Source organism: Nicotiana tabacum, chromosome 18 (genome assembly GCF_000715075.1).
Source record: "Nicotiana tabacum cultivar K326 chromosome 18, ASM71507v2, whole genome shotgun sequence".
In the NCBI taxonomy this organism is placed as follows: Eukaryota; Viridiplantae; Streptophyta; class Magnoliopsida; order Solanales; family Solanaceae; genus Nicotiana; species Nicotiana tabacum.
In genome coordinates this window covers 100,749,571-100,774,327 of record NC_134097.1, presented here as the reverse complement: position 1 = coordinate 100,774,327, position 24,757 = coordinate 100,749,571, and the positions used below count along the sequence as shown (strand labels likewise).

The 24,757-nt window shown below is 39.0% G+C and overlaps 1 long non-coding RNA gene across 3 annotated transcripts; it reads left to right on the top strand.

Moving 5' to 3' along the window:
• The first annotated feature begins 302 nt into the window (after positions 1 to 302).
• LOC107802029 (uncharacterized) lies at positions 303 to 23,934 on the top strand. Of its 3 annotated transcripts, XR_012702214.1 has the most exons (4): positions 303 to 652; positions 2,456 to 2,605; positions 3,561 to 3,723; positions 22,821 to 23,934. It is a non-coding gene; the product is annotated as an uncharacterized LOC107802029 (long non-coding RNA). The 3 variants fall into 3 exon arrangements; XR_012702213.1 differs by having other exon boundaries at positions 2,456 to 3,723; XR_001651748.2 differs by lacking the exon at positions 22,821 to 23,934 and adding an exon at positions 16,513 to 20,331 and having other exon boundaries at positions 2,456 to 3,723.
• Positions 23,935 to 24,757: the final 823 nt, after the last annotated feature.

Sequence of the window (24,757 nt, the reverse complement as noted above, 5' to 3'; positions counted from 1 at the left end):
AATTTTAAGTTTTTAGATGTTTAAAATTTAATTACACTGTCTAGCTTTGTTGTTTTCTATTTAATTTGTCTATTGATATTGGCTTATTTATTTCTGTTTGCCTTAATGTGTAAATCAGTAGACATTTGTAGGGGTTGAATTGAACAAAGAAAATACTTAAGGGGTTTGTTTGAAGGTTGGGTAGATAGGGAATTCAGATAAGGCATTAGGAAGCTTCGAGAACCTGGGCAGCTGGCTTTATTTGGTCAGTATAAAATACTGAAACCAATGAGAGGATGTCAGCTATCCAATTCTGTTAAACATATGCTTTTGAGGGCTGCTTTCAAAGGGAATTATTCCCTGACTTGGAGAGCAGATAACAGCCCTCTTAGAGTATAAATAGGACCTCTTCTTCACTCATTAGGAGAGATTCAGAACCCTAAAACACTATAAAAAGGTTCAACACTGTTTCATTAGTAGCTAGTTCTATTTCTTCTTATTTTCTTTCATAAAAAAACATAGAAAAACTTTCTCTGGATTTCTGGTTCTCTGAGAAATGACTTGATATGAAGCTAGTTTGATTAATATTGATGTTCCCTACTGCTGAGTCCATTGTTTTCCGCTACTCCTTGCTGATTTCTGAACACATTTTCTTTTTGATTGTTGTATCCAGGTAACCCCCTTGAAACCTTGAGCTGCAAATTAAATGTGAAGATATGTTTGTTTTGAAACTAATACAACCATGTCATGTTTAGTAGTTAGCTCTTATGTTTTGCTAACTAATATAATTCTTTCTCTGGTTTATTAATATCATGTGTTGGCTTTTATTAGTAGATGTAAATTTGTGTTTGGTGCATAAGTTTCATGTGATGTATGAACCTTTTGTCTTTATGTTGTAATTTCATCAATTGTTAAATGCTGAATTTGGTTCTACTTGAATTTTGATGTCGACTGAATCCATCAGTTTTTGTGGCAATTAGTTAAAGATATCAATTGAAATCTCTTTGAGTTCTTACATGCGTAGGTATCAGAACACAGTCATTTTGTTAAGAATAGATAAGTGATTGGACAAATTTTCATCATTCAATCCGTTAATGTTCTTTTAATATGCTTGAATCCAGGTAGACTAAGTCTAATTTTCTTGAAATTGAGGGTTAAAACTCTACGGCTCTGAATCTATAGGTAGCAGCTTTAGTTCAATATCATGCTTAATGGTAATCAAAGTGTTGGAGTGTAACTTGCAAAGTTTCCTGTTGTTGTTAAATTTTCAGATTTGTACTACTGCTTTCTGATGCTTTAATTGAGTTAACTGTTGTAAAAGACCCAACAAGGGAATCATGAGGGCCATCCAGTTTGGACTTTGGATTTTATCCATTGGAATCCATCCAGCCCATTAGCCTTTGGCCCATCCCTTTACTTGATATTATCATGTGTCATGTCTCAAGTAAGATCGATTCCCGTCTGACCAATTTATTAGACCATTGCTTTAGTGCAAACTTGTTAAATTGGCATTATTATCATTTGCTATGTACTGCAATTGCCATTTAAATGTTGCTTTAAACGCACTTGTTTGAAATCAAGAAAGCAGTACATTTCAAACTCAGTCCCTTACGTACCAATATTTTGCCAAAAACAAATCCAGAGCCCATGGACCTCATCATTTTATCCTGAATATTAGTTCTAACACGAACCCTCGTAGTTTTCTTTAGGCGCATTATAATAAATTATCATAGCTACGGGTACGGTTCCCGTAATGTAGTTGCAATATATAATTTCCAAAATCTGGGTGTACATTTCATGTGACCCGACTTCAATTTTCAATAATGTTAAATAAAAATAAATATGTCATGAACCGCGGGTGCATTTCATGTAGCGTGGTTTACGATGCGTTTTCAAAAACAAACAAGTGTATGTCGATCATGAATTTTCCTAAAATACAGTAAAAGCAGTTAGAAAGTTAAAAATGCATGTAGGTTTAAAATATGTAATTGATTAGTTAATTAGGCCAATTATTAATAGTTGAGCAACTGTGCTAAAACCACGGAACTCGGGAATGCCTAGCACCTTCTCCCGAGTTAACAGAATTCCTTACCTGGATTTCTGTGTTTGCAGACCACAAATAAGAGTCAACTTCCTCGATTCAGGATTTTAAACCGGTAACTTGGGACACCATAAATTATCCCAAGTGACGACTGTGAATTTGAATAAATAATCTCGTTTCAATTTTTGTCACTTTAATTGGAAAAACTTCCCTATACCCCTTTCGGGGTAGAAAAAGGAGGTGTGACAAATATAATACTGCAGGGTGTGACTTCATCGTAATATAATACTGCGGGGTGTAATATCGATGTAATACTGTGGGGCGTAACATCATTCCCCCCTTTGGAACATTCGTCCTCGAATGTTGACTGATGCACTTATCATTCTCATAATCCATATCTCTTGCGAATACTTTAATATTCTCCTTTTCATTTAGGTAATTTTTCTTTGAATAAATCCAAAGGCCAGGGCATTCCCCCCTTTAAGCCTCTTTCTCACATCACAACTTGAAGCAGCTGAGTATGGCTCCATATTTGCCTTGATAGCACAGTCTAATGATGATGAAGACGACGATGATGATGATGAGGTAAACTTTCTAGATGTTCAAAGAAATCTAAAGTCTTTTTCTATGAAAAAACTTATGTCTTTGGCAAATATTTTAATTGATGCTTATCACATTCTCATAAATGATAAAGATGCATTAATTGTGGAACTAGGAGAAGAAGAACAGTCTAGAGATGATCTAGTAATCGTTGTAGTTAATTTAAAGGAAACAATTGAGAGTCTGGAGAAAGAAAAAGATGCCTTAGCTGGAAAAAAGTGCAAGCATAGAACATGAGAGATATGATCTAGTAGTTGTTGTGAAGAGACCATTGAATGTGTTAAAAAGGAAAAAGAAGTTTTAATTGAGAGAGTTTCTAACATTGAGCACGAGAGAGATGACCTATTAGTAGTGGTGGTAGACCTAAAGAAAACAATTGAGGAACTTAAAATGGAGAATAGGCCTGGGAATAGTCAAAAGGGAAAGAAAGTTGCAAGTGAGGCACATCTTAAGATTGAAAATGAGTTAAAATTAGTAAAATCTAGTTTGTGTGATGAGCTTGAGAAAAACAAACAACTTCAGGAAGAACTAGGAAGAGTCAATAGTGATCTTGAAAAATCACACAAGTGGACCTGGTCCTCTGATGCTATCACTGCCATGTACACAAACAATGGGGGAAATAGGCAGGGAATCGGGTTTCAAAGGGAATAGACTCCCTACAACCCTCACAGCCAGTACGTCATTGTACCTGACAATTGGCTATGCACTCACTGTGCTAACCCTAGGCACTTTAAGGAAACTTGTTAGGCCAAATTCAAATCTCAATAGAAAAACAAAGTTTTTGCTAAAAAAGTAACTACTATTAGGGAACCTAGTCCTTTACATAAAAAATGTATAATGCCTGCTTGGATTAAAAGAGCCCTAATTCACCCCTTTCCTCTTTACAAGGGACCCAAACTTGTTTGGGTTCCTAAATCTAACCCATGATTTCCTTGTGCAGGGAACAATGAAAGGGAGCAACCACCAATGATACATGGATAGCCGATGCTCGAAGCACATGACTGGAAGTACAAATGATTTCCTTTTACTGAAGGCCCTGGAGGGAGGGAGTGTATACTTTGGAAATGGCAAAAAGGGATACATTCTGAGAATTGGAAGGATCGGTAACTCTCTTTCTCACTCTATTAAAAATGTGTACTACGTGAAGGGGTTGAAGTATAGCTTGCTGAGTATTTCCCAAATCTGTGACAAGGGTAACAAAGTCGAATTTGTATCCGAAATATGCACAGTCACAAATCTTGTGACTGGTGAAGTGGTGTTAGTGGCCAAAAGATACAAAACATCTATGTTGCTAACTTTGAGTCCTTGCAAAATGGGGATCTTAGTTGTCTGAGTGTTGTTGATGATAATGCTTAGCTATGGCACAGAAGGCTGGATCATGCAAGTTTCACGTTGCTAATCAAATTGGTCAAGAAGGACCTGGTTCGTTGTCTGCCCAAGTCAAGCTTCAAGGATCACAGGGTGTATGATGCATGTGTAAAAAGAAAGCATGTCAGATCCTCTTTCAAGCCCAAAAACGAAGTTAGCACCTCAAGGCTACTTAATATCCTCCATATGGATCTATGTGGACCTATGAGGGTGCCCAGTAGAGGAGGAAAGAGGTACATATTTGTCATAGTGGATGACTATTCCAGATTCACTTGGACTCTATTTCTCAGAACCAAGGATGAAACCTTTCAAGTGTTTGTGGTATTTGTGAAGAAGATCCAGGTGAAGATGAGCTAGGTATGACTATGGGACAGAATTTGACAATGCAAAATTCGACGAATTTTGTGTTGAAAATGGCATCACTCACAACTTCTCAGCTCCAAGAACACCTCAACAAAATGGTGTTATGGAAATAAAGAACAGAACACTTGAAGATATAGCAAGAACAATATTGATTGACAGTGGCATTGCAAAAGTGTTCTGGATAGAAGCCGTCAATACTGCATGCTACTTTGTGAAGGTGCATGATCAGGTCCCTTCTGAACAAGATACCATATGAACTGCTGAACGGAAGGAAGCCCAAACTGACACATTTGAGAACATTTGGTTGCAAATGTTTTGTCCTCAACAATGGGAAGAAAGCACTTGGAAAATTTGACGCCAAAAGTGATGAGGGAATCTTTCTAGGCTATTCATCACAAAGCAAGGCCTACAAAGTATATAACAAAATAACTCAATGTGTTGAGGAAAATCATTCATGTGATCTTCAATGAGACTCATGACCCATGTGGAAAGGATTTGAATGATAAGAATGATCAAGACGGAGAACAGTCACGTGTTCTTGGTGAAAGCATTGACATGGAAAATGGAAAGGATGATATGATGAGCCACATTAAGGAATCAAATGAGGACGGTGCAACCATATCTCCAGCTGATGGAGAGGAACCTGGTCCCTCAATCACAACAACTGAAGCTGAAAACAGAGTTGTCGATGTTGTTCAAGGGACCCCACATGCTGAGATGAGAAACAATCAAGGTTCACAGGCAAAAATACATGGACCCTCTCACAACGAGGTTCATGTGTCTAAACGGAAACACAAAAGTTTACACCCCCTTGATAACATAAACACTCCTCTTGATTCAGGAATTCAGTCCAAATCAAAGACCAGAAACTCACTTGCCTTCTCAGTTTTTCTCTCTCAAATAGAGCCCAAAAATATCAAAGAAGAATTGAAAGATGTAGACTGGATTATAGCCATGCAGGAGGAACTCCATCAATTTGAGAGGAACAAGGTATGGCACCTGGTTCCTTGACCTGCAGATCAAACCGTAATAAGAACCAGGTGGGTATTCAGGAATAAACTTGATGAGTTTGGAAACACAACAAGAAACAAGGCAAGGCTAGTAGTTCAAGACTACAATCAGGCAGAAGGGATTGACTATGATGAAACTTTTTCTCCAATCGCTCGAATGGAGGCTATCAGAATCCTTATTGCCTTTGCATCACATATGGAATTCACATTGTTCCAAATGGATGTCAAAAGTGCATTTCTAAATGGCTTTCTAAAAGAAGAAATCTTTGTAAAACAGCCTCATGGATTTGAAAATCATGAACAACCTGAGCACATTTTTAAACTCAACAAGGCTTTGTATGGGTTAAATCAGGCTCCCCGTGCTTGGTATGAAAGGTTGTCAAAATTCCTTCTAGAAAATGTCTTTACAAGAGGAAAAATTGACAACACTCTCTTTCTAAAGAAACGAGGAAGGAGCATGCTCATTGTGCAAGTCTATATTGATGATGTCATTTTGGGAGCAACAGTTGACTCCCTATGTGAAGAATTTGCAAAGGGGAACTAAACTTCTTCTTGGGCCTACAAGTAAAGCAATCTCAAAAGGGGATATTGATAAGTCAACTGAAGTATATAAAAGAGCTACTGAAGAGATTTGACATGGAAACATCAAAAATCATTGACACTCTCGTCGCCACAACTACTCGTCTAGATATGGATGAACCTGGTTCCCCTGTAAATCAGACCATGTATAGAGGTATCATAGGGTTACTTCTATACCTCAAAGCAAGCAGACCAAATATATTTTTAGTACGGGTCTTTGTGCCAAATTTCAATCCAATCCAAAGGAATCTTATTTGAAAGTTGCCAAAAGAATCCTAAGATATCTTAAAGGAACATAGGACCTGGTTCTCTACTATCCCTCAGGAGACAATTTTGATCTAGTTGGGTATGCAGATGCTAACTACACTGGGTATCTAGTGGACAGGAAAAGCACTTCTGGAATGGCACACTTTCTAGGTTCATGTCTAATTTCATGGGGCACAAGGAAACAAAAGTCAGTGGCACTCTCAACTGTAGAAGCTGAATATATGGCTGTAGCATCTTGCTATGCTCAACTGTTATGGATTAAGCAGTAGCTGGAAAATTTTGGTATGTTCTCTGAGTGCGTGCTCTTACTATGTGACAACACTAGTGTACTCAACATGGCCAAGAATCCAATCCAACATAAGAGAACTAAGCATATTGATGTGCATCACCACTTCCTTGGAGACAATGTGGAAAAAGGGTTCATTTGTATGAAATTTAGCAGCACAGAAGATCAGATTACAAACATATTCACCAAAGCCCTGAGCAGAGAACATTTTGAAAGAAATCGCCTAGCTCTGGGTTGATAAAACCCAACTAAGAACTTGGTACCTCAATGATTGGATATGAAAGAAATGTACAGGTATAATTAGCTAGAAAGTGTGCTTTTGGCAAAGTCTAACTCATCTCTATACCGTTACAGGTAGACACGCATGATGATTATAGAGCAAACTAGCAGCTAATGCATTGCACGTTGGTCTAAAAAGTGAAGCTTACACTTGCAAAAATTCATCAGGGAACTTGGTTCTCCTGACACCGATTATTAGTTTCTCTGTTCTCTCATGCACAATTTTGAATGGTTGAAATAGTGCCATGTCATCATAGTGTCAGTTTTTTTTGTCTTTTGAACCCAAGAGTCTCACCCATTAGGAAGCGACCTGACTCCCAAAACTACCGTCTTTTCTTAACTGGTCCCTTATCCCTCTTAAATATATCCCTTCACCATCACTTTCACTACTATTCACATCAAAACTCCAAAATTCCCCTTTTTGTTTCTCTTCAAACCAATATTCTCTCCTCCCCAACTCACCACTTCCCACCATGTCTAAACAACAGGGAACCCAAAATGCTCCATGTATCACCCCCATTGAGTCTTCACTTGTTAAAGCGCCAATCACAGAACCCTCACTCACCACCACTACTAGCCTAAACCCTAAGGCAGAGACACCACCTCCCTCTATTTCCTCTCCTACACAATCTAGTACTGGTTCTCATCGGAGTCACAAAACTTCAACTCCTAAGAAGTTTGTGGCTATGAACTCTCCTCCTGCCTCACCGGCAAAAATGGGTGAAAAAGATATGGTTGAAGAAGAGGAAAATCAAGAGATCACCAGTCTTCCTATGGAAGAAGGCTCTAATGCAGACCAAACTGTTGATCCTATCAACGCTGACTCAGCAATGTTAGTTCCTAGTCTTGAGTCGACAGGTAATGCTCCTCCTTATCTTGAGTTTTCCCTAGAGTTACAAGAAAAAAAAAGCAACAAAAAACATGTTGTCTATAGCTGATGAAGGGGTTGTTATCGAGGAAGGTGAGAATGTGTCTAAGTCTTAGGGGGAAGAAACTAAGATCTTAGTGGAGAATAGGGAGCTTGTACCCGTTGAACCATCAGCACCAGACAATGCTACTAGGGAACCTAATGAGGGACCTGATCCCTCCTATGAGGATCCAACTCAGGGGTCCTCTCAAGAACCCCAGGTCAGCACTGATCCTGCTCCGTCTCCTCATTTCTATGCTAAGCCTATGGCTGTGATTATGCCTGAGATAAGATCAGTATCTGAAGAAGAAAATAGGGATAGTGAAGAGGATTCCGATGATGTGTCGATTGCTAGCTTGTCTAGGCATAGACCAGTAGTTACTCAAGAGCCAACTCCTAAAAGACCTACTACTAGTCACTGAATGAGAAAGTTGTACATGTTGTTACTATGGATGAGGAACCTGGTTCCTTGACTCGTAAGCCCTCACAGAAGCACTCAATCTCCAAGTCTAAACGGGGATCCTCTAAGAGTGCTGAGAATTTGAACAAGGTTGAAAGTGATATTTCAGGTGAAAAGTTAGTGGAAGAATATGTAGACAAGGTGATTGAAGAATTAGGTGAAAATTTATCTGAAAAGATAGTGTTCATGAAGTCTGGTGAGAAGGGAAAAAGTGTTCGCAGGTTTGTTAAAAGGAAAGTTGATACCGATGAGGAACCTGGTTCCTCCAAGAAGGGCAAAGTTGATGATCCCCAGATTGCTCGGAAAGAGAAATTGAGAACTCAAAAGGTATTATGGGGCTGTACATTTGCCCCTGACATTTTGGAGGAGACTGGAATGCGACAATTGGTTGAAATTTGTGAGTTTCAATAATGACACATTTGTGCACAGGTGATGATCCAAAGTATATGAGGAGGAAGCGCGTAGCTTCTATGCTTTCTTCAAAGTTGAACATATATGCATGCTAGTGAATGGGGTCGACTTTGTGATAGACTCTGCTGTGCTAGGGTCTATTCTGGGTGTACCTACTGAAGGGTTGTCTACTGTTCAGGGAACCTGCTCTTCAAACTTCAAAAACGCTATCCTGAAAGACACATCTGTTAAGCAAGGGGAATGAGTACAGAAGAAGGCCCTCCTTCCAGTATACCAATTTTTGTTTGAAATAGTGAATAAGGTCTTGCTCCCTCGTGCTGAGAGAAGAGCCATTACCTCTCGAGCAGACCTGGTTCTCATCGAAGCACTAGATAACTACACTACCATCAACTTGCCTAGCATCATGATAGAGCACATGTAGAAAGTGGCAGTGTTCAAAGATGGTAATCATGGGCTGCCTTACGGGTTCCTTTTCACTAAGGTGTTTGAGTTTTTCAAAGTACCTCTAGGACAAGCAAAAGTGGGCACTCGTAAGCAAACCTTCTCTAAGACCACCGTTGAAGAATGTGAATGTATTGATAAGGTTGGAAGAGTTAGAAGCACATCTACCATATCTCAGTCAATTAACGCCTAGAACAGTGCTACTGATAAGATCAGGAAGTTGAAGACAAGGAATGCCATTCTTGAGGGTCAGCTGAGTCAGCTCCAGGATGCACATGGTTCTAGTAGCTCTCAAAGCACAGAGGTTGCCCGTCTGATCAAGGAAAATGTTGAGCTCAAGAAACAAGTTGAGGACCTAAAGGAGAAACTTCTTAATGAGCAAATGTCGGCGAATGCTCGAATGGATTTTGTCCTCCAAGACCTTGCCTCTGCCTCTAAGCCCTTTCCTTCCAGTGCTCTCTAGACAGTGTCAAGTTTTAAGTGTCGGTCTCTTATGTTAGTTTATGATGATGTTTGTGGTACTGTTTTCTCTTTATGTTCTGAATTGTGGATGGTTGTTGGCAACATTGAAACCGCTCCCTGTCTTAAAATCCAAACTCTTTAATGAAAACTTTTCCCTTCTGTTGTGTATGCCTTGCTTTTATGCTCTATTTTTAGTCGTGTTGTGTGCACATAAGTGGCATGAGTTAACTCAATCTAGACTTCTTTTTTCTTAAGGCCTGTTACTAATCATTTTTTGATGCCAAAAGGGGGGAAAATAATTCTGGGGGAACAGGATGGGAAATAGATTCAGGGGGAATATAGGAAATGCCAATGTCATTCTGGTTCTTAGGGGAACTTGAATTATAAGTTTGTCATTATCAAAAAGGGAAATATTGATAGGTTATATGTGTATCCCTGTTATATTTTGATGATCTAACAAACTTATAGTCAAGAACCAAATAAGAAACCTGGTACACATCCTTAAGAACTTAAAGATCAACAAGTCTCCAGTTGGGGACACTGTCTCTTCAGAGTCAAAAGAATAGCAAAGGGAACAGGTAGTTACCAGTTCCCGAGGAGACTATACAAGTCAATTGCCCCAGCTGTAAAGTTGCTCCCAGCATACACTACAGTGCAGAAATAGTACAGCGATCAACTTTATGGGGAATACCTTTTACCTAACTTGCTTATATCATTCAAAGTGATGTCACAAATAAATTATTAACATCAAGCAAGGTAAAAACAAATCACTTGCACATTTAAGAATTGATCAAGCATTCTTTTAACTCTTCTATCAATCTTGCAAGTGACTCTTTAGGGCATCAAGAACAAAGAACAACATAGCAACAGACCAGTTCCCTATATCAAGTTATTATATATCCTTAGTTGTGTTGTACCTTTGTTGAAATTCTTTACTTATAATTCCTACTTAACTTAGTTAGAAGCATTGTGTAGAAAATCCTTGTAAATCATACGCCCTTGTGTTTGTGTCTTGGTTAGAGTTAGTCAAGTTGTAAAGTCTTTGTAATAAAGTTATTACAAAGTGGCTTGTAATAGTGTTGTTACAAGTTAGTGAGGGATTAAGAGGCTAATTCCTAGGTTACAATAGTTTATAATCTAAAGTTTGCTCAGTTGTGAAGTTGCAATCCTACAAGGGTAGGTCGTGGTTTTTGATCCTGTGAGCTGGGAGTTTTCCACGTATAACTCCATTTTGTAATTTACTCATTGCAGTGTGTGTGTGTTCTGTAGGAACTAATAGAGAACCTGGTTCTCTATATAATTTGGGGGACCTTCGAATTCTATCATACCCGAAGTTGAACACAATATTGAAATAAACAAGATTAAAGTTTAGATGTGGATCGGACCTTTTGTATGGCAATGAACTAGGACTTTGAGGGCTAAGATCTACCATTCCTTAGTTGCCGAGAGTGTAAAAATGGAGACTAAATATTGAGAAGTTTTGCACAGATTGTAAAGCTTGAGATTAAAAGAAAAGTGGAGTATGATATAAACTGAGTTTTTTCGGGATTTCAAAGATGTCCTCTCCAGCTGGAAAAGTTGATGAGTATTTATAGGAGAAGACTAGGGTCTAGCCTTTTCCTTCTTCAAATTAATTTCTTTTGGGCTCCATTGTCTTAATAATTTGGACTAAATAAAAAAATACTTTGAGCTTATATAATATTATATATTAAAAAAATAAGCGGTTAACTTCAATAATAGTCATATTAATAATAATATCAATAATCATGCTAATTGTACTAATAAAGACATAATAATTTTTGTAATAGTAGTAATATCTTCAACAATTATAACTATAATAAATAGTAGTAATATTAGTAATAAATAACTAAAATAGAGCATTAGATTATTAATGACTAGGGAGCGCCAAAATATTAATTAGAAGAAATGTAGGACAAAATTGGGAATCAACACTCGTCATCTACATTTGGTAAGTTGCCCCTGCGTTTTTCAGCCCGAAGGGCATGACTCTATAGTAGTACGTCCCTTGATGGATGATGAAAGTGGTTTTCTCCTAATCCTCTTCTTCTATGAGGATTTGATTTATAGCCTGAATAGGCGTCCAAGAAGCTTAGTAATTCATGTCCAGCCATTGCATCGATGACTTGGTCAATACGGGGTAAAGGAAAAAAATCCTTAGGGCATGCTTTGTTCAAATCTATAAAATCTATGCACATCTGCCATTTATCATTCTTCTTTTTCACATGACCATGTTGGCGACCCACTGGGTATTTTGATTCCCTGGCGGAGCCATTTTTCAATAGTTTTTCCACCTCTTCGTGTACTGCATCATTGATCGCGGAGTTGAACTTACGCCAGACCTGCCTCACTGAATGGGTTGACGTTCATATTTGCGTGGTGATTTCCTTAATACCTGGCATATCTTCATGGTTGAAAGCAAGCAAGTCCGCATTAGTAGTTAAGAATTGACAGAATTTACCTGGTTCCTAAAATTTACAGCCAATGTACGCTTTCTTGTTGTGGTCTATCTAATTGAATGGGGTCGAGGTTGTCACACCTCTTTTTTTACTACACCCTCGTAAAGGGTATAAGTATACGAGAGTTTTCCCAATTAAAGGACAATCGAAACGGGATTTGTTTATTTAAAGATTCAGAATCGCCACTTGGGAGATTTATGGTGTCCCAAGTCACAGGTTGAATCCCGAATCGAGGAAAGGGTTGACTCTGTTCAACAGTCCGTGAACCAGAAATCCGAGTACGGAGTTCTATTAACCCGGGAGAAAGTGTTAGGCATTCCCAAATTCTGTGGTTCTAGCACGGTCGCTCAACTGTTATAATCGGCTTAATTATCTGATTTTAGAACATTTTGAACCTATGTGCAAATTTGAACTTTAAAACTGCTTTTATTTAATTTTAAAGAAGATTGAACGTCGTTTAAAACATGTCTTTAGATCGTGCCACATGAAATGCACCCGCAATCCTAAATATATTTTATTCAACGTTTTATGATTTTTGATTTGGGTCACATGAAATGCACACCCGAGTTTAAGAAGGCAATATTATTAAAATCACGCGCCTGAAACAACTACGCGTTTGTTAACTTTGCGAGGGCCATAAACTATTGTTGTCCCTAATATGGCACGCCCCAAATTCATTTAAAGGACTAACACTAAATATGGTTAAAGGTTCCCAAGGGTCATTTATTTAACAATCAAAAGCCGCAAACGGGCTCCCCAGCTAGCGCTTGAACTGGGCATTACATGAGTCGAAATTGCGACCCAAATCATATTCAAAGAAGCTGTCAGGCTTGGGCCCAAAAATGAGCCCAAATCGAGACAAGCAGATTCAGCAAAGAGTAAGGTCCCTAGTTCGAATCCCCAGGACAGGCGTTCAAAAGAAACAATGACTAGAATGGTAGAGATCGAATCCAATTAACTACATAAGGCAAAACCGCATTTGAACCTTCGAGTTTGGGCCTGGATGAGCCCCAGTTCCAACGAGAAATGGAAAACCAGGAGCTCAAACCCATAACAAATAATGAAGAGCCCAAGCTCTCAGATCCAGAAAAACACACAAAGCTAAGACAAATGGTAATCCCCATCAAACCACAAAATTATGCTATAATGAAACCTTCATCCCTTTTTCATTGATTAACTCCCCAAATCCATTAATTTACAACAGACTTACAAGTTTATTAAAGAAAATCAATGTATGCGTTTATCCCATTTTGAGCCACCAATTCAGTATTAACAAAAAGAATACACACACCGCAATTGAATATCAAAAACTAATGCAACACCACATCTGAAGGGAGAGGTTCAGATTATGAGAATAATGACTAAGCTTAGCACTGACTTGAACTGAAACAAACGGATGAAACACACATATGTCAATATTTCAGCAAAGTTTGAATTGAAAAAGAAAAGAAATGAAATAGTCACCACCCCACAACTTCATCATACAAACTCTATATGAACTTAATTGCACATATACCAATTGACTGAATATTTTAAACTTCTACATCCACTCTGACTAGAATCTCCCACTTGTTATTTGATCCGCTTCAGTAATACCCTGATTACCCCCTAGCATTTCAAACCCAAATTAAACATGAGATTAATACCCCAAAACAGTGACTATTCATATCAAATAAAGAGGAGACAACTCACTACATTCAAACCTATTCAAAACCATCACTGTAACAGTCCAATAGTCCAACATCATTTACAACACATAGGTGCAAACTCAAAGGCTAAAAATGAGATATACTATAAACTATATAACTAACTACTCATGATAATTAACGAGAAAAATGTGCAGAAATCGCAGGAAGACCAATAGCCTCTGCTCGAAGGAACAAAACAGCCATTTCAGCTTGATTCCATAAAACTTTAGATCTACATTTACTCAGGATTCAAATGTCTTTACATACCTGAAAATGTGAAGAAAACAACAGCAAGGTAATCAAAGGTCCAGCAGTAGTAACAAACAGCAGAGTTGAACTCAAATCCAATGAAACAGTGCACCAAAAACAACTCAAACCTAGAAAATACAATTCAGCAGACCAGATACCAGTATCAAACACACTTTCAAACAATCAAACACCAAAACCTAGCCTTAATGACTATATCTCAAGCCATTTCGAAGTCCAAACCTTCAGGAAATTGATTCAAGAGGAGAAGGATTTCAGATTATCGAGCTAAAATTCAATGGAACGGTGTTTTTCCTAGAGTTTTCAGCCGTTGAGGATTTTTTAGGATTCTTAGCTCTAAAAAATCTGAATTGAGCTGCAAGTAACAATGCCTTTATAGGCAAGTTACTAGGGCAGCTTTGGGGTTTAGTTTATTTCATTTTAGTCCTTTTCAGCTTTTCCTTTTGCTTAAAGGGAGCCCGAATTACTGACTTGTGGATCAAGCTAGTAAATTCTGCAGCTTCTAGGCAATTTCTTAGCAGTTAACTCAGAGATTCCCTATGTCTTTTACCCAAACTAACCCTTAATTGCCCTGTTTTTACCTTGAACTCAAATGAGTTGGGGTCAATTTGACCCAAGGTTCCAATTCAAAACTGGGCCAATCCCTTCCCCTTGGCCCCAATTCTAATTCAAAAGCCCCAACACAAGAACTACAGGTAGAACTAATGAGCAGAATAAAATATGCAAGCTCAAACAAATCGTAGGCCCAAGGAACATTTTCACAATTAACCAGTTAACTAAATGTCTTGCTAAACAGACACTAACCAAAATGACTAAAACAATTTTTAAAACTAAACATGCATGACTGAATGGAAACAAGAAATAAAAATAAAAAAATAAATAAGAATCGTGGAGAAAAGAAGAAACAGAGAAATGGGTAGAGGGAAAAATAGAAAGAAAACTAATTTGAACAAAGAAGACAGAATGAGATTACCTACTAGAACTCGAGCGATTTGAGGAATGGGATTTGAACCTTCAAACTCTTCGGATTTTCTGGCCTGCTACGATGTTAATCATGTGTTCTTAATAAGAACACATGAATAACCTCGAAACGGACCCAAATCTTTAAGCAGAAACGAATCGGGGACCTCTTGGGAATCAGGGGTTTATTTGGATTTAAGATTCGAACAGTTCCTGGTTGATTTGAAGGACACAAAGTGAGGATTTGGAATGAGGGAGGGAAGACGGTCCTAGGGTATCAATTTGGGGTTGAACAGAGGCAGCGGCGCTACTGGAGAAACTATGGTGGCGCTAGGCTTTCCACCTATAAACTGAGAATCGAGAGGTTCTAGGTATATTTGAAGGAAATTGAATGGATATCTGGGATGGGGTGGTGGAGGGGAACATTTAATGTAAGTCTAGTGTCGATTTGAGGTGGCGCCACCACCAATGGCGGTGGGAATCCACCGGCAGCTTCTAGGGTTTCTAGCTGGTCTCTGGGATGGGGTATTGAGAGAGACGAGTGAGGGGTAAGGGGGAATAGTCTCTTAGAACCGTTATATATTAAAATGAGGTTAGTTCTGGACTGTCACATCAACTAACCTCGACGGTCGAGATCAAAGGATAACAAAACGACGTCGTTTTGAATGAAGGGGTAACCGGATCGGGTTGGACGGGTCAGGGGTTGGGTAATGGACTGGGTCAGCCGGATTTTGCACTGGAAAATTTGGGCCTGGGGGTTTAATTTGAAAGCTGCCCCAAAAATACAAACTTAATTCGAAATTCCTTTTCCTTTTTCTCTTCTTCTTTTTTTTTGAAAATTAATTAAAATCAAAATTAATTCCTATAACTAAAAAAAACTAATTAAACTTAGAATGATAATTAACATAATTAATTAAAAACAAATTAACAAAAGAAAGCTACTCAACATCAAAGCTAAAATTAAAAGTGCAAATTAAACTAATTTTTGTGATTTTCCATTTTATGCGACAATTAATTTTCTAATTAATCCTAAAATGTAGAACCAACTCTAAATGCAAATGCGACATATTTTTGTATTTTTCACTAATTAAAATACACAAACAAAAAATGCAAACAATTAACAAAAAATGCCACGAAAATCCCCAAAATTGCAAACATTGAAAGAAATTATTTTGTTTTGAATTTATGGGAATAATTCATGTAGGGCAAAAATCACGTGCTCACAACTGCCCCTCTTTGCCCGGAACACGAAGAGTTTCGTGCAAAGATAAGTGAGCAGATACGAGCGATATTTGCCCGCTTGAATACTCCGCGGGAAGCATTTTTGAAAGATTTGACCGCACTCTGCTTCTGAGGTTGCCTACATATCATTGGCTAAAAAGGAATCAGGCCAGTGTAGTTCGGAAAGTTTTGGTAGCTGGGACTACTATGAAGCTGGGATTTCACTGCTGCTGCTGTTGTTGCTACTGCTTACTAAACTCTCTTATTACACCATGTTGAAATAAAAGAAGATAGACTAGGCTATGATCTAAGCATTACAAAAATTCTATCTATATCTTCAAACTTGCTCTTGTGTTTCTTGTCGCCTTGTTGACTTGTATTCTCCCGGTGAAATTCCTTTATTGTCGCCTTGAATTGTAATCTGAGATGTTTTCCCTTTTCTTCAGGTGGACGCCTGACTGCTAAAGTCGAATTGTATCTTGAGATGTTTTTCCTTGCTCTCCAGGTGGATGCCTGACTACTGAACTTGATATGTATTCCCATGCTCTCTAGGCGGGGCTCCTGACTCCAAAACGTGAATATATTCCCATGCTATCCAGGCGGGCTCCTGACTTCGAAACATGAATGTATTCCCCTGCTATCCAGGCGGGCTCCCGACTGCTAAACTTGAAAGTATTCCCTGCTTTCCAGGCGGGTATCCTGACTTCAATATGAAAGTATTCCCTGCTTTGCAGGCGGGTTCCTAACTTCAACAAAGAATTTGAAAGCTAAAATTTAAATTGTACTCCCTTGTTCTCCAGGCGGGCTCCTGACTGCTACGCTTGAAAGTATTCCCTGCTCTCCAGGCGGGCTCCTGACTTCAACTTGAAATATATTCCCTGCCCTCCAGGCGGGCTCCTGACTTCAACTTGAAATGTATTCCTGCTCTTCAGGCAGGCTCCTGACATCAAAATAGACAAAACAAAGAAAATTTTTCTACCCCAGTTTGGTGGCTAGGAACAGATGTGAGTGTAAAACTAAATCATATTACCAAGTATTACTAAGAATTGAAAGCTAAATCCCATTATTCAGGGGGTCCTGACAACTCTTAACTAAACGACAATTTTTTAAGATCTAAGTTATGTCTTCTACATGTGTAATTTCTGCTAAATCTTGTTATCTAAGAGGGTCTTAAACTACTCCCCATTATCCAGGAGGGTCCTGAAAATCAAAAGTCAAGTTTTATCTTAAGAGTGACAACTTTCATGGCTTAATTATACTACCCTACAGCAGAACTTACGCTAAATGTTATTATCTAATCGAAATCTTAAAGATAAGTCTCATTATTCAGGAGGGTCCTAGAAACTCCTAATTGAATCTTATCTCGAACATGCAAACTTCAAAACCTGCTTATATTCCTTTGGGATACATTTATGCTAGATTATGCTATTTCTGAAATTTAAACTACGTCCCATTTTCCAGGAGGGTCCTAAAAGTTTACGGTCAAACATATTTTGATGCTTACTCTTGCCCCTACGGAGAGTTTCTCCGAAACAAACAAATTTTCCTGCCCCTGTTTCAATCAAAGAAAATTTTGTCAGTTTAAAGTAGTGGTTAGTTGATGGCATTCTTGCTGAAGATCCTTCCACTGCATTGTTTATTCTGAATGGCTTTCCCGAACTGGCCCTGAACCACTTTGACTTTCTGACTGACTTTCAAATCCTAAGACCTTTGATGAACCGAGTGTTCTATACCCATGTTTTTGTTTCACACCTCTGACCCCTTTATCTGAACCTTTGCATCTCCCATGACATTACCAACTCATTCCACCAGTGAAACTTCTGGTGATCCCATGTATCCCACCTTACATCATGTTGTCTTTAGTATGCTCTGACCACTTTATGATTTGCAATTTTGGAAGTTGGTAGTGAGCTTTGAAATTATTTTCCACTTACTTGGGACAAGACTGACATTAAAACATCTTAGACAAATAAACCCAAAAGAAAATGAAATGCAATTACTTTGCGGGTTAAGGATAAAAAGAATCCAAAACCAGATGACTGCTATAAAGGGGGAAAAGACAAAGAAACTTATCTGAGTGGAACAACTGGTACCGAGGATCATGACATGCATTTCGGATTAATCGGCCCAATCTGTCCAACCAATCAACTTTCAGTTGTCGTACTTCGTTGCCTCAGAATTTCCATGACTTGATTACTTTACCCAAACCTTGACCTTGTTTATCCTGCGGTGCCTTGAAAGGTTTTCACCAGCAGACCTCTTTCATTCATTCATCTCTCAGCTTACTTTCACCTCACGGTGCCCGTAAGGGTTTTCACCAATAAGACTCTCTCATTCTTTGATTTCTCTCAGCTTTTGTCGCCTCATGGTGCCCGCGAGAGTTTTCACCAATAAGACTCTCTCATTTTTATTTTCCTGCTTGAACCAGAGTGTTGCCCCTGACATGAATTACCTTTACTTTCTCGACTTGGAATTTCTCAAAGACTGATCAGAAGGTCTTTCTTTGGACCGTAATGTGGGATTTTGGACAGGGTTAGAAAGAAAGTGTATAAAAGGCTCAAAACAATTCAAATGGGTTCAAAATTACAACTTTCAGAATCAGATTTCTTACAATAACCACAACGTCTGCCCCAGTTTCTTGCTTGGGGGCTTTTGGATTTTTATTTTGATGAGACCGAACCGTGAGGCTGCCTACGTATCCTTAAAAGGAATCAGGTCAAACGTAGTTCATGTCGTAGAAATTACTTTGTTGTTGTGATTTTTCTTTTTCTCTTTCTTCTTTTTCTTTTGCTTGTCTCTCTCTCTCTCTCTCTCTTTTTCTTTTATTGTTTTTCTTCTTCTTTTCTCTTTTCTTCTTTTTTTCATTCTTTTATTTCTCTTTCTTCTCTCCTTTTTCATTTTTCTTCTCCTTTTCTTATCTTTCACGTCTGTGTTTCTGATATTCACTACTGATTCTGAAAGAGGAGTATGAAAAAAAAATAAGGCTCAAAAGGAGTGACGAGGGATAAAGTGTTTAGATAGCAGAACAAAATGCCTTCGTCATTTCAATCTTCAAAATATACCAAATACAAACAAATACAATCAAACAAAGAAATCATACATAGTATCTCTTGACTGCATCGGAATTGATAGTCATTTCTACACATTTCCCTTCTACATCTGTCAAATATAACGCGCCATTGGACAACACTCTAGTTACAACAAATGGCCCCTGCCAGTTTGGGGCGAACTTTCCTTTTGCTTCAGCCTTATGAGGCAAGATACATCTCAATACTAACTGACCCACTTCAAACTTTCGTGGACGTACCTTCTTGTTATATGCTCTTGCCATTCTCTGTTGGTACAATTGGTCGTGACATACTGCTGCCAATCTCTTTTCATCAATTAGACTTAATTGCTCCAAGCGGGTTTTGACCCATTCAACGTCATCAATTTCTACCTCAGCAACAATCCAAAAGGATGGGATTTCAATTTCTGCGGGTATTAATGCCTCCGTGCCATACACCAACAAATAAGGAGTGGCTCCTACTAATGTGCGAACAGTAGTGCGATAACCCAACAATGTGAAAGGTAACTTCTCATGCCATTGTCTGGACCCTTCCACTATTTTCCGAAGTATCTTCTTTATGTTCTTATTGGCTGACTCGACTGCTCCATTCGCTTTAGGGAGATATGGGGTGGAATTGCGATGTATAATCTTAAACTGCTGATATGTCTCCGTCATCAGATGACTGTTGAGATTAGCACCATTGTTCGTGATGATTACCTTCGGAATCCCAAATCGACAGATGATATTTGAATGCACAAAATCGATCACTGCTTTCTTGGTCACAGATTTGAAAGTTTTCGCTTCAACCCACTTGGTGAAATAATCAATGGCTACCAGAATAAACTTGTGTTTGTTTGATGTTGCTGGCTCGATTGGCCCAATGACATACATGCCCCAAGAAACAAAGGGTCATGGTACCGACATTGTATGCAATTTAGATGGTGGGGAATGAATCAAATCTTCGTGCACCTGGCACTGATGACACTTGCGCACAAAACTGATGCAATCTCGCTCCATAGTGGGCCAGTAATAACCTGCTCAAAGAATCTTCTTTGCTAGAACGTACCCACTCATATGCGGTCCACAAACCCCGGAGTGTACCTCAGTCATGATAGTTGTGGCCTGTCTGGCATCTATGCATCTTAGCAATCCAAGATCTGGAGTTCTTTTGTATAACACTCCTCCACTGAGGAAAAATCCACTTGCCAATCGTCGAATTGTTATTTTCTGATCACCGGTGGCCTGTACTGGATATACCCCCATCCTATTGTATTCTTTGATATCATGGAACCATGGCTCCCCATCAATTTCTTCTTCCACCATATTACAGTAAGCATGCTGATCACGGACCTGAATCTGCAAAGGGTCCACATAAGCCTTATCTGGATGATGTAACATTGACGCCAGAGTAGCCAAAGCATCGGCGACTTCATTATGTATTCTTAGGATATGCCTGAACTCTATTGACTGAAACCGTTGACAAAGATCATGCAAACATTGTATGTACGGTATGAGTTTCAAATCCTGTATTTCCCATTCTCCCTAAATCTGGTGCACCAGAAGGTCCGAATCACCCAAGACCAAGACTTCCTGGACACCCATATCCACAGCTAACCTCAAATGTAGAATGCATGTCTCGTACTCAGCCATGTTGTTAGTATAGTAAAAATGAAGCTGAGCCGTAACAGGGTAGTGCTGCCCTGTTTTAGAAATAAGTACCGCTCTTATCCCCACATCTTTCATGTTTGCAGCCCCATCAAAGAAAAGTTTCCATCCCGGCTTCTCGACTTGTTCCAACTCATCAATGTGCATCACCTCTTCATTAGTGAAATAAGTTTTCAAAGGTTCATAATCTTCATCAACTGGATTCTCGGCCAAATGGTCCGCCAAGGCCTGTGCTTTCATTGTAGTTTGAGTCACGTAGACAATGTCAAACTCTGTGAGCAGGATCTGCCACTTTGCAAGCCTTCCTGTGGGCATAGTCTTCTGAAAGATATACTTCAATAGATCCAAGCGAGATATGAGATAAGTAGTATAAGATGACAAATAATATTTCAGCTTCTGTGCCACCCAAGTTAGGGCGCAACATGTCCTCTCAAGATACGTATACTTAACCTCGTACGACATAAATTTCTTGCTGAGGTAATAGATGGCTTGCTCCTTCCTGCCAGTGATATCATGTTGACCCAATACACAACCGAATGAATTGTCCAAAACTGTCAAATATAGGATCAAAGGTCGCCCTGGTTCTGGCGGGACCAACACGGGTGGATTTGACAAACACCCATTTATCTTGTCAAATGCCCCTTGACATTCTTCTGTCCACTTGACCGCAGCATCTTTCTTTAACAGTCTGGAGATTGGCTTACAGGTTGTCGTGAGCTGAGCAATAAACTGACTGATGTAATTCAATCTTCCCAACAGACTCATCATGTTACAACCCATATCCACACGCGTTAGTTCATGCCATATATTAGTTAACATAAATCCAAGAAGGAATTACCTTTGAGATAATAAGAAGTTAATCATATTGGTCTTAAGTGATGCAAGGGTGTATAAGGGTGATTAACAAGTATTAGAAGTTAAACGAATCATGGATGTTGTAACTCATATTTTCAGGTAAACCTAGAGGTTCTTAATACACTCAAGAGGTCATGTATTAAGGTATTTGAATCATATAATAACTGTATCATAAATCTTGAAGTCAACCGAGTTGTGAAACAAAAGTCGACAAACGTTGTCGCAACTTAGGTTCATACTTTTACTTAAACATTAGATCAAATGTTTCTAAGATTTTATCCCAATTTACAAAGAATTACGGGGTGATATACCCACAATATTAAAGATCTATGAGTCTAGTTTCCAATGCATTAAACCGTTTGTCAATACGATATCGGAGTATAGAGATATTCATATTTTTGCAAACCTGCGCAGATTGGTAGATGACAAGTAGGTGCATCACCTACTTGCCAAAATGATAGGACAAAATTAAAAGACCTAAGTCGGCCAAGAGAGTAATTTTAAGGGGTTATGAACTCAATTATTTCATCCATATTTCAGACCCTCAAAACCAAAGTTAACCCCTGCAACTCCTCCCCAAAAATCCCACACAACCCTAATCGATTTCCCCTCTCTTTCAAGTTCTATTTGAAGGTAAAACCTAGAGTTCGAAGAACCAAGGGAAGGGCTGAGTTATCCAACAAATAAGGTAAGTTACTGCCATCTTTCATACATTTTTATCTACTGTGAATTCATGGTAATTCGTTCTATACATGTAAGAACTCACGGGACGATGATCGGAATCCGTGAGTTCAAGTTATTCACTTGTAGCGGACTGTTTTGTGTTGCTGTTTGGCTGCATGTTTTACAACTATTTTGTGGAGTTTTGGAGGTGAAAGGGTGTTGATAAACACCATATATATGTAGGGTTGCGGTCTGATAGTTATTCGTAACATTTCCGGGTCATTTGACACGACTACGGTGGTCGTCGTATGTATGATGTAATTAGGTTGTGCGTGGACTATTTTGGGAGGCTCAATATGTTTATTATTGATGTTGTCTGGGCTGTTTGGTGATTTTTTTGAATGGTGTGAAGTCATATATATAGGTGATGTGCTATCCGTTTCAACGTAAAATAGGTTGTGATAGATATGTAATAGTTATGACGCTTAAATAATAACGATAGTATCGTTTCTCTTATTGTAGACTAAGGAGTTGTGACAATTGCATAGCTTGCAATTGGGGAAGTATATACAAGGTATGTAAGGCTATCCCTTTCCTTCTTTTGCACAACTCCGATTGTACATAATGTAATGAACGAGCTTCCAAAGATATTCTACTCTTAGAAGCTAGCATGACTTACATTGTTTTCCCTCTTATGGAACGATTGATGTTAATGTTGCTTCTCTTATTCTTATGTTATCAATGTTGTTGGTACTTCCTGATTCTTATAAGGTTCATAGTGAAGAGTTAGTCCTAATAATGTGTACAGAGGATACAGACCTTGCGTCACTCCGAAAGGTTTAGAATGTGATTCCATGAGTCGAGCATGCATTATATATATATGTATCTATTTTACTCTACCGAGCCGCGCTATAGTTGGCCAGGTACGGCACCTATTGTGCAACCACTGATCAGTTGGGTTTTACCGAGCTTCACGTGGCCGGGTACGATTCTACCGAGCCTTTTGACGGCTGGGTACATTTTTACCAAGCCTATTATGGTTGGGTACGATATGATGATGATGATGACCACAGAGGCGTATGTTTTAAAAGTTTATGTATACATACATATGTATCATGCAGTTCATGTCAGTAGCCCTCAGAGGTACTCATATGTTCCAGGTTGTATATTCTCTATCCTTGCTTACATTACTATTCGCATTTATGGTTCCCTACCTTACATACTCAGTACTTTATTCGTACGGACGTTCTTTTGTTTGTGGACGCTGTATGTCATGCTGTAGGCCCTAATAGACAGGTAGGTGCAGCTCCCCCACCATAGTAGTCTGTCCAGTTCAGCGGTGATTGGCGAGATCCCTTCTCCGGACTTGCCGCGGTTTTGGTATGAATTTTTTGTTAGAGACATTATGGGTATGTCGGGGCCCTGTTCCGGCTATGTTTCAACACTTTTGTTCCTTTAGAGGCTCATAGATAGGTGTCGACTCATGTATAGTTTGGTATGCCTTGTCGGCTGGTTTTTATTGTATAGTCTTTCATGGTAGCGTGGTAGCTCGTACCATATAATATAGTTTCTTGATTGTCTGGTCATCCCATGTTATGTATGTTCATGCCATCATATTTTATGGTTTGTTGTCCATGATCCATGTCTACCATTTATATTGATCTCGTCAACCCTAAAAGATAAAAAAAAAAAGAAAGGTTAGATAAAATGTACGTTGGTGCTCGACAAGTATGGTCGGGTGCTAGTCATGGCCCTCCAGTTTGGGTCGTGACAAATTTGGTATCAGAGCAAGTCTGTCCTAGGGATTGTCTATGAGCCGTGTCTAGTAGAGTCTTGCTTATGGATGTGTAGCGCGCCACATTTATAATCAGGAGGCTACATGACATCAAGGGTTGTTACCTTCTTCCTGAATCTAGATCGTGCGTAGAGTTGAGTCATAAGTGTTCGTCTCTAATATTCACCTTGTTTTCTTTCAGCGATGCCTTCGACTAGGAAGCAAACAATTAGTAGACGGCTTGATACAGCTACGGGAGAGGGTACCAGTCAGGTGCCCCAAGCCAGAGCAGGCCAAAGTGAGGCTCAGAGTGAGATGTCGTCTCATACCTCATCTACCCTGTCTCCTCTAGAGGATATTAGGAGGCACCCAGCACCTCTAGTTCCTCCGTCTGGCACTACAGACCAGGATATGCGGAGTGCTTCGCAGTTATTGACTAGCTTGGTAGTTGTTCAGGCTCAGAGTTAGAATACAGGTGTTGCTGATAAACCAGTTAGTACGAGAGTTCGTGATTTTATTAATTTAGACCCTCTAATATTTACCGGATCAGACCCTATGGAGGACCCGCAGACTTTTATTGACCAGGTTCAGAGGCAGAATACACTACAGGTTATGCATGTTAGTGATACAGAGGCAGTAGAGTTGGCTTCTTATCGGCTACGGAATTTAGTGGTTCACTAGTATG